The sequence below is a fragment of the Balaenoptera borealis genome (genome assembly GCF_965194805.1).
Source record: "Balaenoptera borealis genome assembly, chromosome: 6".
Classification (NCBI taxonomy): Eukaryota; Metazoa; Chordata; class Mammalia; order Artiodactyla; family Balaenopteridae; genus Balaenoptera; species Balaenoptera borealis.
Window position 1 is genome coordinate 22,914,108 of NC_138863.1, and position 19,524 is coordinate 22,933,631.

Sequence of the window (19,524 nt, forward strand, 5' to 3'; positions counted from 1 at the left end):
TCCACCTCTGACAAAGCTAAGCATTGCTATTTGCAAGTAGTTCATTAGTGGTAACTTTTTAAAAGGCTGTATTTATTAAATAGAATAAACCTGAATAGAATTTCTATTATTTTTTAATTGAAGCATTTCAACCTATAAATAAGTATGCTCTTACCTTAATCTTCTTTACATACAGAATTTGCCAAAAAACTAAAAAGTCTCCTATTTTCAAAATCTGGTAGTATTTTCAAGGCAAATTCAACAGTATTATAAATATGATTATATCTGTTTCATCGCAATGAAGATCTAACAAATACACATACACAGAAAATGTATAATTTAGAAATGTGTGTCCTTACATATTATGTGCACTATTGTGTCCTTACATATTATGTGCACTGTTGCACTGTGCACATTCACAATTGATATTCAGGCTTTGTCTGTTGTCATTAAAACCCAATTTAATTATTTGGGAGTGTATTCAGTTATGGTAGTGGGATAGAGGGAGAGGTTCCTCAATGATATATTCTAGTGCACATAGTTTCCCAAACAAAAAGAAAAAGCTGGGTCTTCATATAGCTTAAAGGAAGAAAGCACTGCTCAGGGGGGCAAGAAATCTGCTCACAAGTCACTTGTTTAACGTGTGGGGCATTCCAGGCAGACAGGCTGCAAGAGCAGGCTTGTAAGAGATTACTTAGCTGCCAGAGAAGGAAGTCCCATTCAGAATTCTTTGCAAGGTGAAAATGGACTAAAGTGATGGAGCATGACAGCATCGCAAGGGATTGGAATTATTTGTACATTTCCATCAAAAACATAAACACTGAAGCCTGATGCAATTTTATCTCTGTTGCTCTGTCTGCTGTTTTCTTATCATTTTTGTAGGGAGAAGTTAGTTCACAAGAAAAAGCCCTTTATTAACCCACCTCCTGCTTTTACTTTATTTCCCCTTTTTTCTTCTATCTCTCTCCTTGCCCCCCTTGATTCAATTTATTAGTCTGGTAACTGAAGGGTGAATATTTCTCTGAATTTTGAACTTGCTATAAAACAAAGTGATCTGCTCTTCTAGAGCAGATGCCTTTTCATTTAAAATGTATTTCCCATTTGTAACTTGTAAGAGGGCATCGTTTTAATACAGTTCTCCCTTGTGAGGCATGAAATTTTAAAGGTTTTATTTCCTTTGGTGTGTTTGTTGTTAACACTATTAATATTGGATATGAAACTGTACTTTTGAAACTTCAAACTTGTATGAACTTTCAGATCAACAAAATGTGGTTAATGGAATTATGGAACATTTACAAAAGGCAGCAGCAACATATATTCAAGTGAATATGAAGAAAAAGGGTAAAAATTATCTATCCTTGTTTTGAAAAAAAATACTGGAATTCATTATCTTATTAACCCTTAGTAAGACCTGAATTTTATTTTATTTCATTTTATTTATTTACTTAGTTTTTACTCTACAGGTTTATTTCAAAAATTTAGTAATTCTGGCAATTCCTTTGCTTCATAAAGAGCTGAAATTAATAGCAAGAATATTTACATTCTCATTTTGTTTTACAACGCATTTCATCATTTTCCATTTGGCGTCATCTTATTTGTCCTCTCTTTTTGTCTCTAACCCTCTAAAAGGGCAACCCATGTTCCTACATTTTTTTTTTTTCATTTTGTACTTGAATGATAAAATCTCTCTTAGTTTCTTAACTCTTTACAATAAATCTTAAAACTTCCCCCATATTACTGCACCAGGCTTTAATTAGGAGAAGATTACTCCTGATCCCATCTCTTTTATTTTTTAAAAATTTTTATTGGAGTATAGTTGATTTACAATGTTGTGTAAGTTTCTGCTGTACAGCAAAGTGAATCAGTTATACATATACATATGTCCACTCTTTTTTAGATTCTTTTCCCATATAGGTCATTACAGAGTACTGAGTAGAGTTCCCTGTGCTATACAGTAGGTCCTTATTAGTTATCTATTGTATATATAGTGGTGTGTATATGTCAATCCCAATCACCCAATTTATCCCTCCCCTCCCCTTTCCCCCCTGGTAACCATAAGTCTGTTTTCTACATCTGTGACTCTATTTCTGTTTTGTAAGTAAAAGACCTGGATTTTAAATACTATTTATATAATTGAGCCAACATACAATGGTAACATTTATCACAAGGCTTATCTGAAATAAAAATTCTTTATGAAATACTTAAATCTAATAGGCTAACATGAGCATAAGTGAAACATATTTAAATCGTCATACTACAACTATAACATCCAAGTTGAATGAGTGATTCCTCCCACCCCCATCATAGTTTTAAAAGTTTATACATAAGCTATTTTAAAAATCTGAATTTCCATCTCAGTAAGGCAAAGTTCTCCAGTGACATACAAATTTTGACTTAAAAAGTTAACATTTTAATTAATGTTATTTTATATTACTCAAATAATATAAAATCCTTTATTGTGGAACAGTTTCTCTGTGACCATAAAATTCAGTTGAACATTTAATGGAGGGAGTGATATTTCGATAAAATCTACCAGGGAGTATACCACAAACCCTATCTTAAAGTTCACCATAGGGCTTCCCTGGTTGTGCAGTGGTTGAGAGTCTGCCTGCCAATGCAGAGGACACGGGTTCGAGCCCTGGTCTGGGAAGATCCCACGTGCCGCGGAGCGGCTAGGCCCGTGAGCCACAACTACTGAGCCTGCGCGTCTGGAGCTTGTGCTCCGCAACAAGAGAGGCCACGACAGTGAGAGGCCCGTGCACCGCAATGAAGAGTGGCCCCCACTTGCCACAACTAGAGAAAGCCCTCGCACAGAAACGAAAACCCAACACAGCCAAAACTAAATAAATAAATAAATAAATAAAGTTCACCATAATCTACTGTGAAAGAATAATTATGTGGTCTGAGTGTCTCAGCCAGGAAGGAGCCATCAATAGGCCACAGCTCCTAAACAAAAAAAATTTTTTGACCAAAACCCTTGACAATAAATACACTATCTGAGAATTACCCCCAAATGGTAATAAAACCCCACTCCACATATGTAAAGGGCAGATTCCCGGCAACCTCAAATACCTGGAATGCATCCGGCATTTGGGGAATAAAAGCAAAAGGTGAATAAATAAAATAACCATAATTTAGCTGGGGACTTGCTCAGAGTACCCTCAAGTCCTCACTCAGACTTGTTAAATAGTCACCTGAACTGTTTTTGCAAAGGGTGTGAGCACAGAGAGAGGGTTACAGAGGCTGGAGGAGTGCCCACTGGTAACAGTGAGGAAAAAGTGGACGCTTGGCAGTAAATGGCAGTAAACTGGATAATGGAAAAAATTAAAGTAAAAAGACTCAATTTTGAAATGGCAAACTTGAGACAAATGAATGAAGACAAAAGCAAATAACTATATTTCAACAGTTTCTATTACATTTAACACTGTAGTTTAAGTTGATATCTGTTGAACATTTATTATTCTAAGTAATTTGCACACCTTAACACTGTGAAGTGTAGTTGGCCCTCATTATTCAAGGATTCCGTATATGCAAATTGCCTGCTTGCCAACATGTACTTATAACCCCCAAATCAATGCTCTGCAGGCATTCACATATGTGGGACTGCAGAGCAGCAACGAAATTGAGTCCCACGACATGCGCACTTCCAACTGAGGTCCAGCTAGGCCATGCTCTGCCTTCTTGTTTCAGCTCTCATAACTTAAACAGTGTCCTTTTTGCAGTCAATTGAGTGCCATCTTTTTTGCATTTTTGTGCTTTTTCTGGTAATTTTGGTGATCTTGCTGTTTAAAATGGTCTGAGTGCAGTTAGATCAGTCTTTAAAAGAACTCTGGCTTCTAAAAATCCTAATTAAAACTATCTAATATGCTTGTTTTTTATATACAAAGAAGGTCAAAAGGGTTGTTTTGAAGCACATCTTTCTTAGAAAAGGGCTTTAAAGAAAAAAGGAAATAAATTAGGTTTAAAGATGATTGTGATCAACTTCATTAACTGTAAATTGATCAATAGATGCAACATTAAATAATTTAAACACAAAAGCCATTTCTGAAATCATTTATTTAAACTTCTCTCTCCAAAATATTTAAATATATTAAATTTAAACATATTAAGATCACAAGTAGCCACAGTGTTACTTTAAAGCTTACACCTCTTTTCCTTTCCATGTCAATTCCCCCGAAAGAGATCTTAGTCAGAAACCAGATATCAGGAATGCAAAAAGTCAATGACAAAAGGCAAGATCTCTAGTCACAGAAGCATGGCTGTAGGAGAGTAGGGTTCCCAGCAAAAAGCAAAGCAGAAAGGAGAGAAAGCAGGGCTAAAATGAGGGGAAAAAGTCCTTAGAACATCCAGGGACTGGGTTGTTTGAGAAAAGAAATTTCAATCCAGCTGTTTCCTCATACTCAGAGCTTTCATTAAAAACTCAGTGTCTTCTGATCACAAAGGGGTACAAAGCTGAATCTGTCACATTATCCTGCTCATTCCCTTCAGAGCACCAATCACTAAGTGAAATTAACTTGACTACTTATGTCATTGTACCCTCTCCCCCCCATTAGCCCTGCCTAAGTTTTTCACTCTATGAGGACTCTGGCCTTACCTGTCATGTTCTGTGGCTGAAGAGTAGTACATAGTGGGTCCAGAGTCAATAATAATTTATTATTATTAATGAAACTGCAAATCTTCATTGTCTGTGAAGAGACACCATTACTTCCCAGTATTTAACCCTCAATCCAATATCCTTCTCTTTGAACTTAATTGTCAAATATTGAATATATTGTTTAAAAATAAACTGAGTTTTATGTTGATTTCAATTAGCTAAAAAGGAAAGGATTGTATGATCAACACAAATGATCCAAGAATTAGTTCCCCCTGAAGGAGCTTTAGAAACTGCCAGTATTTTAGTTTTTATTTTCTCATCTAAAAGCAGAATTTAGTTAGCTTAAACTTCTGATCTTAATTCACAAGCTTACTCTTAGGAATGAAAGCTTTTTAAAAGTATTAAGCTGAAAAATCTTATGTTACTATCCTTGATGGTATCAATCTGAGGATCCAATTTTGCCACCGTGTTACTTTAAAATGTCTGTAAAAATGAGTACTTTTAAATGTTTGGATTAGGATAGAACTACTGGTAAAGAAAATGTGAGAAAATATTTTAAGCCTATCAGGGAAACTTCAGTTGTGCCATATATGTTATTCATGGCAGAGAGAGGGAAGTTAGGAGTTGTGAAATGAGTCCTCTCTAGGCTTTGAGTATGAGTACCTCCACAGTTCTCTCAAACTCTGGACGTGCTTTCCCTGACACCCTTACACTTCCTTGAGGCTTTCCTGGACCTGTCCTCCATAAAAACCCCACCTGAAAATAATCCATGCTGCTCGCCAAATCCCTTAGGGTATTTTTCTTTGTTTCTAGTACATATTTACACTTAGTGGCTTTTCCACTTCATAATTCTTGGGTCAGGTAGGCTTTGGTGAGCAAATAGTTAATTTAATAAATTTATCCGTGCTAATGAAATGAGAAGGATGCATGAGAAGGCTTCCTTTAAACTAATATCCTCCCTCCCATTTCTCTTGGGCCCATTTCACCTGAGTGTATTTTTAATAGTTACCTTCTAAATGTTTTCATAAATACTATATAAAAACGATAATAAAGTCCTTTCTTTCTTCTTCTTACAGAAGAAGTAATTCTAATTGCAGGAATATTAGTCCATATAAGAAAATAAACAAATAAGATAGTAAGCTGGTGGGAAAATAAATATTCAGGGTCATGCAGGACCTTGTAATAACCTTTAAATTATATGATTAAGTCACTTGTCTGTATTTGGATCTGTTCTTGATTATGGAAATAATTTTGCTCTATGGATATCTTTAAACAAGGTATATCCATTTTATTTCCTATATGTTACAACTGTAATATGGAGAACAAAATTCAGAATAGAGGGCACTTAAAAGCAGCCATGTGTAAGCAAATCAGTCAGGTCGGTCTCAGATTCAGTGAACAGAAAGAGATACTTTAATAGTAATAATAGTAATTACTTTCTACTTGCACCTTAGTCTTCTAAACAACTTGAAAATTATTTTCTCTCTCTGAAATATCTATCTAAATAATAGCAGGATTATAAGAGACATGACTTCTAAAAGGATCTCATTTTTTATCTGTAACAAACTAATTAATGAAACTTTGATCATCTTGTTGATCATAAAGAATTAAATACCACAGGAAGGATTTGAGGTAGCAGATTTTAAAGGATATTTAAAGAATATGTTTTCTTGCCACAATTTCATTCATTCAATGGTCTCTACCTTTCATATTGAAACTGAAGTTCTCTCTTCTCTTGGTCATTCATCTAGTAGTCCATTAAAATATGTCACCTAAGGTGTGTTTCTCCTCTTTATTAAAATGAACTATATACTAGGGCTCACTGCATTTTACTGCCACCATTATGGCTACTCACACCTCCTCCTCATAAAATCACACAAATGCTGAACTAATTAATGCTCTTAAAGAAAACTACCTTCTGTAAAGAATATATTAAAGCAAATTTGAGAAAAGACACACATGCTTTTCTTTATGACATCATATTGCACTAACTTTTCCTAACGTCCATCTGCTGTTTTTCCACCTCAATTTGATTTGTTAGGATCTGAATATGTTGTTGGAAAAGTTCTGCAGGATCCTACAGATTATTATAAAGATAATCATAATAATAATCATTGCCTTGGTTGTGTGATGGAATGTCACCAACCTAAACAGGAGGCTCATAAACAAAACGCCATTTGTAACCCTCATTTACCGTGTGCTTTTTACCTCTCATACTTGATGTGTTCAAATCAGGGACAGAACTTTGTAGTGAGGACCCATAAACAAATACAGTAAAGTGGCCAGCTTAATATATTAAAATGCCATTTTGTTTCACGAGGTTATAAATATGTCCTATTGTGTCTTTATATTTTATGACCTCTATTTTATTCCTTGGTAAATTCATATAGGACATATCCAATCACTCATGTCAAGAATTTAAAATTAACAGCATTTCCATAAAGAAACACATACTATTTTTTTTTTTTTTTTTTTTTTACTATATTTCACCTTTGGATTCAGGATCTTTCTTAAAGAAAACCTGGAATTTACGTGAGAAAATATTGTTTTCCTATTAAGCATATCTTTCTTAAAGAGTGATAGAGATATATATGGAATCAGTACTTCTTTCACTTAAACTTGGATTTCCCCTGCTTTTCTGGCCTGGACCTGGAACTGGACTCAATATGGGTTCAATTTCCAGAATAGAAATTGGGATTGAATACTGTATATGGTTGTAAGGCAGTGCCATTAAAATTATGCTTTAGGGTATTTAGTTTTTCTTAAGAACAATCATAATCAACAAATTATTTATATTTATGGAAATATAATAGTCCTGTTAAAATTACTTGATCCATTCCACTGAATCATATAAATATGGCAATATCTTCTGTACTATGTGATTGGTTCATTGACCTTGATGCTTTCTGCTCAGAGGAGTGGGTCTATGTGCCAATCCCAATCTTCCAATTTATCCCTCCCCTCACCCTTACCCCCCGGTAACCATAAGTTTATTTTCTATATCTGTAACTCAATTTCAGTTTTGTAGATAAGTTCATTTGTAGCCTTTTTTTAGATTCCACATATAAGCGATATCATATGATATGATATTTGTCTTTTTCTGTCTGACTTACTTCACCAATAAAAATTTTTCAAAAAATACAGAGCTTTCAGACTCAGGAAGACAAAGTTAAAATGAGAAATTTTACCTGCGATGTGATCTTAAATGACAAAATCTTACTGAGCCTTCCTATCTCTTTCAGCAAAGAGTGGAAAAGAGAACATACATCTCAGGGCTGTTGTAAGATTAAGTGAGATAATATATGAAAAGCCTATAGTACTGGCTAGAAACATACCTATTTTTCCCAATAATTAGCATCGTAAACTAGGAAGAATGTAGAATAATAGAATGACAAATTATGTTGTGAAAATAAAAATCAAATTAGACATCTTACACCTGACCACACCTTTGTAAACGGCCTCTTCATTAAACTCTGTTGCCTCTTTAAAAAAAGAAAAAATTCATAAAATAAAATGCCAAAAAAAGAGTGGGTCTAAAAAGACTTCCTCACAGAGAGTGGCATGGACATATATACACTACCAAACGTAAAATATATAGCTAATGGGAAGCAGCCGCATAGCACAGGGTGATCAGCTCAGTGCTTTGTGACCACCTAGAGGGGTGGGAGGGAGACGCAAGAGGGAGGAGATACGGGAACATATGTATATGTATAGCTGATTCACTTTGTTATACAGCAGAAACTAACACACCATTGTAAAGCAATTATACTCCAATAAAGATGTTAAAAAAAAAACAATACCTTTAAAAAAATAAAATAAAAATAAAAAGACTTCCTCACAAATTGCAAAATTAAATAAATATGTCTTCTATATAATTCTGTCCTTTGGGGGTTAGCAGCAGCTGTTCCCTGCAGGGTGTCATTCCCTGTAAACTGTCTCTTAGCTTCATGCTGAGCATACTCTTCTGTTTAAATGAGGCAGTGAAGCAGCTCAAACTCTGCTTGCTTCAAGCAAACATGATCTGCCTGTGCTTGTGCCTGTCACTTCTTAGCTCATTATGTTGCTGTTAGTTTAGCTTGAAGTATTCTGTTCATCCTTTGGGTATGGCCACCCTCCTTCAGATCGCCACATAATTGTTTCCTCATTTCAGGTGCCATCCATTTTTATTACATGACTGGTCAGCACGGCTGAAAGGTGATAAGGATGACTTACATTCCCATTAGACATCTGTACTGTAAGGTCAACTTTTATATGACTTTGTTTTATCATTTGTATATAGCATCATTTATACATGACAGAAATATCAATCGATATATATAAATGTGTCAATTATTCCTGACAAATCTTGATTTCAGGCTTATATAATTAACACTTTTTATGTTCAGCTAAATAACTTATTACACAATTTTTTGTCCCCCATAGTTGGTACTAGTTTGTTTAATTACTTCATACAGTAGTTCTTAATTCTATGAAATCTATGCATTGAAAAACAAATATATTTAATGCTCCATCTATTATACAGAAAGAAAATAGATAATAATTTTTTAAATCAATGTATTTTGGCTTAACTCTGCAAAGAAATAAATAGCAAGTAATTCGTAACAAAATATTGTGTTTTTCAAAGTGTAAATGTTTAGGCTCAACTACATTAGGAGACATAATCATGGAACCAGAGGCTCACATCTATGGAATTGTCATGGTTGCGACTGCCATAAATGCAAACTGTTAAGGTGTGCTGTCTAGGAGAACTCAAATTCAAGTGGCCTGACTCCCACTGAGGTAATTTTATGCAATAGTAAAACACTCTTGGTCATGTTTCAATAAAAATTTAGTTAAATATTCCCTTGATTTACAAAGTAGTTGAATTCCTGAAAAACAACATATACTAAAACTTTGTAAATGATGCTTTGGTTTATTTTCAATGTGAAATTGGTTCTAGGGTAAATATAAAAATTTAAAAGGATTATCAACAGGCTTTTTCTTTCAACTTCATGAATATACATAGGGGAATTTGGAAGTCATGAAGTACTCAAAAAATTGTTCATTCCGTAGACTGTCCTACTCAGCAAGATGTACAGCATGCCTGGCCCCAACCACTTCAGTCCCCATGAATCACTGAAATAAGAAAAAAACATTTTGTGATTTATCAAAACATCCCTTTGGGAGTTGCGCTGCCCACTGTCCTGGTGAACCACTGACTTAATGATTAGGTTGACTTTGTCATTTGTTCTTACTTCTCAATGCATTGCCCAGAAAAGACTCTGAAACCCAAGCATTGAAGATTCCAAGAAAGCCAATTCTGTATTTATTATTGCTCTCCTTTACATCACTTTAAGATATAAACTGGTTGCAGTTGGGTGCTTGACTCATGGCTGTCTCAGCTCCAGTAGTTGCAGTACCAGGAGAAGTTGGCAAAGCAGCAGGAGACAAGTGAGGATTACCAGGAGGACCAGGACGTGGGAAATATATGGAGTCAGATGAAGAAATGAATGTGAGGATGCTAAACCAAAGAAAGGTGAGAACAGCAGGATTTAGAAAAGGAAGAAGCTGGGAAAACCCTCCACCTGCTGCCATCCCTATAAGGTACTACTTTTGTTGTTTCCATCATTCAAGCTCATCATGGAGAAAATGGGTTATGTAACACAATTCCACAGTTGTTTTAAAATTTCCATATAGAGTACCTTTTTGAGTGACTTCTTAGAGTAATGGTGAATGAATAGATTGCAAAAAAGTAATTAACCTCTCAGTTTCTAATATGATCTTTCCCTACAATGTAACTCGAGTATTTTGGCTAAAGGAAATTTATCGCTTGTATTCAAATATAATAATATTCAAATGTAAATATAAATCACATTTCTAGACATATTATTTTATTTTTACATAAACTGCAATTGGGGACCATATATCATTTATACCACTTATCTGTCTATCAAGGCGATAAGAATTTGATTATTCCCATCAGGAATGATTTCTGCTAAAAGTCATATCTTACTTGGACATAATGGTCCAGATATGACTGTTCTTGGTTGAAGTCAACTATGAAGACATGAGAATTAATTAATTGAGTCATGTGGAGTAGGTATTTCTACTAAGGGCATGCTCAAATGAATTTATTAAATTGGAGCTTTAGAAACAAGAGAATATTTTTAAAAAATAGAACACCCCATGATAACATACCAGGTGATAATGCAAATGTAGATACAGTGCAATTGACATTTGCTCTTTCTCCTGCAACCTGGGCTAGATAAAGCTCTTATCTTCTATATGGTAGCTTGGAAGGGATATAGAGAAAAGGATAAGGATAGCCAAGCAAACATTAGGGAATTCTCTTAGAAAATGAGAAAGCAAAAGGAGGCATACTGTGTCCTCAGTTTCTGCAGGCCAAATCTACAGAGACTGAGTCCACAAAATAAGCACTAACCGGGGAATCATTCTCGGTGTCCTAGTAGTTTCAGCCCATTATTGAATCCAGTATCATCCCTGTACCCAGCATAAATTTGGATACAACATTCAAACCCCTACAATTGCTGGCATGCTAGGTGAACAGCCCTGCCTTGGCTCTTTTAATAACTGCAATAATAGGACCCCCTGCTTTACACAATTGAATTATTTGTTCACATTTACAAAAAATATTTCTGGGATTTTTCTAGGAATTGCATTCAACTTGCATATCAATTTGTAGAGAATTGACATCTTTATTATATTGAGTCTTTTAAACCATGGACATGGTCTGTCTCTCATTTACTGACGTCTTCTTAGATTTATTTCTTTAGTATTTTGTAATTTCAGCATTTAGATTTTGTACTTTTTAAAATTCATACCAATGTATTTCCATTCTTGGAGCTATTGTGAATAGGCTTTTAAAAAGTTATTGGTACAACTGTACATTGCTGTTATACAGAAATAAGATTTTTATTTGTTGACCTTATATTCTATAATTTTGTTGAACTTTATCCCACAATTTTAATATGTTGTGCCTTTATCCAATCAGATTATTTATAATTCCTCTGTGATTTATTCTTCTTTGACCCTTGAGATATTTAAAATGTTTTTTAATTTCAAAATATTTGGAGATATTCCAAATATCTTTCTGTTACTGATCTCTAATTTAATTCAGTTTTCTACCAGAAATACACTCTGATTTAAATCATTAAAAATGTATTGATCTTGTTTTATGGTCCAACATACAGTCTATCTTGGTGATGTTCCATGTATATTTAAAAGGAATATGTATTCTGCTGTTGTTGGGTGGAGTGCTCTATAAATCTCAATTAGGGAAATTTGGTTTGTATTGTTTTTCAGGTTCTCTATATCTTTACTGATTTTCTGTCTATTTGTTCTGTCAATGACTGATAGCATGCACTTGTATGAATGACCGCCGTTTATATAAATGGGTGGCACTTATCCCACTACTTATCTATTTGTATCTTACAGTACAATCATCTCAGTTCCCTATGTTTATAATCCCTTTCTTCTCCACTTTCAGTTGGCTACTTCTTGACAGTGTAAAATGTATGTACTTTAAAAATAGAGTGTTTCCTCCTACCCTAGAATATTTTTTACAATTTGCTCAAACTAGATATAGTTCCTCTCTTATGGCATTTAGCACAGTATTCCTTGCTTATGTATTGTTGTTAACGTCATTTATTCAAATTTAAGGACTCTGTGGTTAAAGAATGTGCATATATTTTAAAATCTGTACAGAGCTCAATATTGTCCTTCTTCACAATGTCAAATACATGCTTAATTGAGAAATTAAATATCAGCCAAGTGGGAAGAACTAGAATTGTCCAGGATTATAATTCTAGTCTCAGACAAAAGCCAGAGAGTTAAGATAGGAAGATGAACAGGGGCATATTAGTTTATGAAAAAGCATGGACCAAAAACAAGGTACTTGATCCAAAATTCAACCTGCTCTTCTCCTGCAGGTTGGTGAGGCTCTGTGGTGCTAGTACAGATCCAGTTCGGTTAAAAATGAGGGTGGCCGGCAGTGGGTGTGGCAGAGAAGTTTGGAATTATCATGGCTGAGTAGAAAGGACAGGGTTCAGGGTCAGGTAAAAAGGAGGCTAAATATCAAGCTGCAATCTAACCTCTAGCACATGGTAGGAGTTCAGACTACATTGAATGAATGAATGAATGGGTGATGGATGTATGAATATAATTCATGACCAATTAACAAGACTATCATGACCTTGAACAAATGGACTTTAGATTTTCTTCTATTTCCTCCCACTGGGATTCCCATAAAGGATAAGTATGATCAGATCTCAGGATCAATTTAAAACAAATAAGCTTAAAAAAGTTTTTGGATACTTTCTTAGATTTTTTTATAATAGCTGGGGGCACAAAAATTGACTAGAAACTGTCTTCATTTAACTGGCATTATTAAAAAGACAAATGCTTATGTTTTATTAAACTGCTATAGTTATATACATGGTCTAGTTTCTTTTCCCCAATTTCACAAGTTATAGAAAGGATTTACTAAAGAAATATGAAAACTTGAGCATTTCTTAATTTAAGGATTTTTGGCAATTGTTGGCAACAAGTTTTATAAACTACTTTAATCATATTTTTGTAAGATGTTTTAATACTTTATAGAATTATTTTCAATAGCATCAAAAACATACTTAGAACTTATGCTACCTAGTATCATAGGTTTTAATAAATTGAACTGTTTTTTTCAAACTTTTTTCAGACACAGAGATTTTGTTACAAAAGAAAAGTGTTCTTCAAAGACACTTTGTGCTACACCGAAAAACAAAAACCAAAAACTGGTTGACATGGATATAAGGAACTCACTTTTTCATTTATTCATTCATTATGTACTTTTTGAGCACCTCCATTTTTTCTATATTCTAAGCAGTGGGACATATCAGTATAATTCTGACAAACACTCATAAAGCTTTCATTCTTGTGTTTGTGTGAGAGACAATAAACAAAAAATATTTAAGATATCCTACTGTGGTAAGCTCAATAAAGGAAAATAAAAGTAGCTGAAGTTATTATTTAGGTAGGTAGTCAGGGACGTTCTCTCTGACAAGATGAATCATGAGCAGAGAGTTGAATGAAGTGAGGGAATAAGCCATGTAGATATCTGAGGAAGTGATATCCAGGTGTAGTAAGGTCACTGAGGCATAGAGGCCAGTGGCTTCTGGACTGGAGTGAGAGACAGGGAGAGTGGTAGCATGTGGCATCAGTGGAGCAGGAGGCCAACACATATAGGGCCTTAGAACCATGGTAAGGATGTGGGTTTCCTTCTCCCCTTATTTGTTTCACCAAAGCTCTATTAAAAGCACCTTCTCAAAACACCAGTGGTCCTATGGAACGTAGTTTAAAATGGCTCACAATGATAATCAAAGTGTAATAGAAGATGCTCGAACTAAGACGATTCACTGACTTTCCATGTACCAAGAGATGTGATGGGTTTTAGAGACAGTGTTCTACAGGAGAGACAAGGCCCACCGTGGAGCTGGTTGACTAGACTGGAGGACGTATGAAACTGGTGGTGCTAGAGAGTTATGGTGAGCTTCACTGTCTAGTCATCCAAGTTCAAAGGACACAAAGAAAGCTTTGATAAGTTACATACTTTTTATATATTGTATACATTTGGATATATTTGTAAACATATTCACACATATGTGTATATATATATATATGCATGCATGTATATATATAAACACTGCCAAGAATTTTGTTCCCATAAATCATAAATGAGGTATAATCCTGTATACAATGTCAATTTGAAACATATTAGGAAGAACCTCAGCAATAAGTTCTGTAACCAGCAATTAGATTTTTTAGTCAGTTGACAATATTCATGTAATTGGATTTGCTAGAATAACATATCAATTATCTAAATCATTTTCATTCATGCATAAAATGATATAAGCAGCATTTACTTCTCTACTGGGATTCCAGCTAGAACGTGGAGACAGTGCTACACTAGTTACAAAATCCCCCAATCCTGGGATTGATCTCTCTCAGTTCCATTTAATCCTTTTACTTCATTATCTCTTCTGCTTTTGATGTATGTGATATGGGTGGGAGTTTATAAGCTGTATGTTTGTTCTAATGTCACTACAATAATATGACTATGATGCCCTATGCTTAGGAACCTAAGGTAATGTCTTTATCATTTTCTATTCTACATTATGCTCTAAAAACTGGAGGATAAAAAAAAAAAAAAAAGGATGTCAAGGGCTTCCTCAACTCCCCCTATTGCTTGGTACATAATAAATATTGTTTACTAATGACAAATAAGCCAAATAAATGATGTAATAAAGCTTTGTTGACACTAAAGAGAAAGCACTTTATTTGGGGGAAGTTTGAAAATACTGATTCAAAACTCATTCTCGAAACTAACACACCATTGTAAAGCAATTATACTCCAATAAAGATGTTAAAAAAAACAAAACTCATTCTGTTTCTAGAAGGTGAAGTAATTGGTGCCCACAGATTCTTCTTTCATAGAATATCATAGGCCTTTCAAAATATCTTCACAATTATGTTAAATTTGATTCTTATCTATGGACTATAAGAGGCTTTATAAAAGTTTTCAGTATGTTAAGCAAGTCTTTTGATACAGGCCACCTAAATCATGCGTAAATAGTTAAAAAGAAACCAAGGATGGCAGCAGCAGAGTTTAGCATAAAGTAGTACTTGAAACTGTCATGCATTATTATTACTATTATTACCATTATTATTGTTGAAAAACAAACTACCTCAAAACTGTCTTAATGAAGCCTGAACTGGCTTATTCTTAACTTGTTACCTGATCATCAAGGCAAAATACCAAACTTTCAAGTGACCTTTAAATGACTGATATATTTAGCATTTCCAACTAATTTTACCAACCCTAAATCTACACAACAGGGTTCCAGAGTTCTTTGTTTTAAACCATAAGCAAGAAATTATAAGCTTAAGTCTTCATTAAAAAATTATTCCCTTAAGTTTGAAATTTTCAATAGCAGCAATTAATATTTAGTATTTATTATATTCTACATCATTGCTCACAAAAGCTTAGAATTTATAGAAGACAATGTGATTTAAAGTAAATATTTAAGATTGCAAATTTTGTTAGGAGTGATATTTTGGACTGTAAGAATTCCATATGATTATTATAGTAATAATAAAAATTGTTAAAATGATGATACTATTAAAATACATTTTTGCAACTTTTCTATGACGTACCCTCTCATTAAAAAAATGTACTGTTCTCAATTAACTGATTAAAAGCAAAGCAAAGAATTTGTGATTTTTCCAAATTCCACGTAAGTTAACTTTCAGCTTCACATTTTGCTCATTTTGTGTTCTTATGTTGTCAAAAGTGTAAGAGGCAAATACACTGTTACTCTGTAATCTTGAACGACCCACACCATGTACATACTCCCTCCTCCCTCTCTCTCTCTCAGACATACACATACGCACAAACCCATGCACACTAGAAACTATACCTTGGGGATAGGTTTTATTTGTTTGTGTTATATTTACTTAGTGGAAGACATATTTTATTTCTTATAAATAGTCATTGTTATAATTTCTTTGCAGAGCTAGAAGGTGCTACGAAACTTTGTTGTAAATAAATGTAAAATACAAAAGCATCATCCAAATTGTTTTCTTTCAATTCCTAAGACAATAATTCCATGATATATTAACTCATTAGTAAAAATGATCAAAAAGAGAATGTAATTAAGATAGTTGAACAACTGGCTTCTCAGAGTTGTTTTAAGAGACGGAATTAGAGAATTTTGTAGGGGTTTTAATGACAATAGAAAACAACTGCAGACAAATGGATCAAAACACATGGATACGTGATAGCCTCTATTTTATTCTTAAAATTACTCTTTTAAAATAATTCCTTCTTTTACTGACTTCAGAAGACTGGTTGATAAATTTAACACAAGTTGGTACAAACAATATAATGCTAGGTAGAGCTCTAAAGTCATTATAATATCATTTTATATTTTACTAAGAACATGTTTCTTATGCTTTGACTATAATATATATCAGTTACTGACTTTAATACATTCAATAGCTTGTCAATTTCTGTTATAAGGGTCACATTTTCCTTAAAAGTAGTAAAAATATATAGTATTTTTGAAAAGTAGTAAAATCAGAAACTCAAATATTAATCCAAGAAAATGGATTCCTTCATTAATTGAATTGATTTACTTCAAAAATGTTTGTTGAACAGCCCTTTTGATTATAATGAGCATTGTGTGTATGTAGGTCTAGAAGAGAAATGCTGAGAATAGCTTAATTCAATCTGCTACAGTATCAATGGCCTCAGATAATAGTGAAATTATTATAATGAAGTACTATACTGGATTATTAACATAATGTATTTGTTTTACTCTTTATATTAATATAAAATAAATCTGATCCTCTAATAGGGTGCTACTTAAGTGACTAAAACAAATTCAAGTCCACTTTGAGGTAATGCTATTTTCATTACTTTAATTTTACTTCATTACTACCAGTCTCTTATGTAGGTAAATTTTGTCAATTTTCCTTTTTATAGAGAAGTGTTTTAAATTGCAATGTATTATATTAAATTTAAACAGGGAATGTTTATAAAACTTGAAATTTAGGAAATACATTTTTCTAAAATAAGAGTAATAATAGAACTCCATATATTGTGAGCAACTTACTTATTGGAAACACAAATATATTAAAAGTTCATTATCTGGACTACTATTGAGAAAAATAATGTGAAAAAACACAAGCCCCTTTGGAAAATGAAAAGCCCCTTGAAAGCTGTAATATCCCAAAGTCCAGGCACATTTTTTCCTCATAGGGAAAGTGTAAAGGACTTCATGGATTTTGTGCCCCCAAAACTCATATGTTGAAGCCCTAAATCCCAATGTGACTATTTGGAGTAAGGAAGTGACAAAGGTTAAATGAGGTCATAAGGGTAAATCTATGATTAATATGACTAGTTTCCTTATAAGAGACACAAGAGAGCTTGCTTGCTTTCCCCACCATGTGAGAATACATGGAGAAGGTAGCCATCTGCAAGCCAGAAAGAGAGCCATCGCCAGGAATCGAATCAGCTAGAATCTGTGTCTTGGACTTCCCACTTCCAGAACTGCGAGCCGTCAATTTCTTTTGCTTAAGCCATCCAGTCTGTGTTTTGTCATGGCAGCCTGAGCAGACTAACATGGAAAGACCCATACATTTTCACTTCAAATGTATTTACTCCCACAATTCATGTGATCTGAATAAGTCTGGTTCTATAGTATACATGTCTATTGAAAGAAAACAAACAAACAAACAGTAATCTGGAAAAGCAGAGAGAGAATTTGTCAGTCTGGAACATTTATACCAGTAGGATATGGCTGAGAGTAAACTGAAGGCTAGAGGATAAAGCAAAACTGAAGTAAAAAATAGTCATGACGATTTCAAAAGCTCAGCAGTATAGAAATATTATGAATGCTGGAAAACAGTGCTACACACAGTAGTACACCTACATGGCATTCTATTTTATTGCAGGAGAAAAGCCATGAGGCTTTAGGTCAGAAGACCTGGGTTAAATCTCTACTGTCTTAATAGTAGTATCTTGAAAAAGATTTCTAGCTTCCTGGACAAATGTTCCTACGTTGTAAAATATAATCCCTTACCAAAAAATAACTGAAAGAAATGGCTCATTTGAGTGCTAGAGGATGTACTGTGGTAGCCAATTTCTAAGAGGTCCCCAATGATCTCCTGGTATTCCCCTCCCACACTGTACCAGAGTCAGTGTGTATGACCAACAGAACATGTGAAAAGCAGTGGTTTGTCACTTCTGAGATTAATTTACAAAAGATACTGAAGTTGTCATCTTTAATTCTCTCTCTCTCTCTCTCTCCCTTTTTCAGAAATTCCAGATTTTTTTCTAGCCTATTATGGTGGAAATTTTCCTCTCACCACCAAAGATCCATGCTGGAATATATCAATGTTTTTCTTTTCTAATGTATTAACAGGTTAATTTTGTTCTTTTCATCTCTAGATTATTGAGTATGATACTTTTATTAATTTATTTGTTTATATTCTATCTTAATTATAAATATCTTTAACATATTTCTTTGATAAGTATTTTCTTATCATCATTTGCAGTTTAATATGTAATACTGTTATTTTCCTTCATTAATCAAAAATTCTATAATTATATTTTAAAATTCTCTTAGATCTATTTTAGGAATATATTATTAAATTGTCATATGATTAAATATTTTAGTTACTGAGAATGTGGCATGCAATTTTTAATGTTTAAAGAATTTTGAGAATAACTTTTTGCCCTATGACATTATCACTTAATTGACTTTTTAATTGTTCTACAAGTATTTGAAAATAATGTATACTATTTGTTTTTACGGTAGAAGTCATATCTATATGCATCTATGTCTGTCTACCTTGTTATTATGTATCACATTTAAAGTCTATTTTATTTATTTATTTTTGATCTGTTGAGGACTTAGAAAATAGAATATTATTATTTGAACATCGTTGTTATGATGGTACTTTTCTCAGTGTCTCTTTATGCAGATGTTGCTTTTTTTGTTTTAATATCTTACTCTGGTACCTGATGCTTGATGGCTGTTACAAAGGGAGGAGACAAGGTCATGTAACAATTAAGGTCTAACTCTCCAGAATGGATTCAAATTGCAGCTCTACTAATTGCTGGTTACATGGAAAGGCAAGTTTCTTAATTTATCTGTCTCAAGTTCCTCATTCATAAAATGGGTATTATGGTAATAATGGTTCCTAACTGATAGGCTACTGTGAGAGTTACTTGAGCAGCCACTTACAAGCATTTAGAATAATGCCTGACATACAGGAAGCGCTCAATAAATGTTGGCTCATAACTGTAATTATCTGTATTGTGGATTTTAAATGGTATTTATATAAATATATTTCTTGTACTATTTATTAATTTCCTTAAGCTGTACTTTGATTTAATATTGATATTTTAA

At 33.6% G+C, this 19,524-nt stretch overlaps 1 protein-coding gene across 1 annotated transcript in view; it reads right to left on the reverse strand.

Annotated features, from left to right (window-relative positions):
• SPAG16 (sperm associated antigen 16) overlaps nt 1–19,524 on the reverse strand; it is an 868,000-nt gene that overhangs the window by 358,105 nt on the left and 490,371 nt on the right. The gene's annotated exons all lie outside the window — the stretch shown is intronic.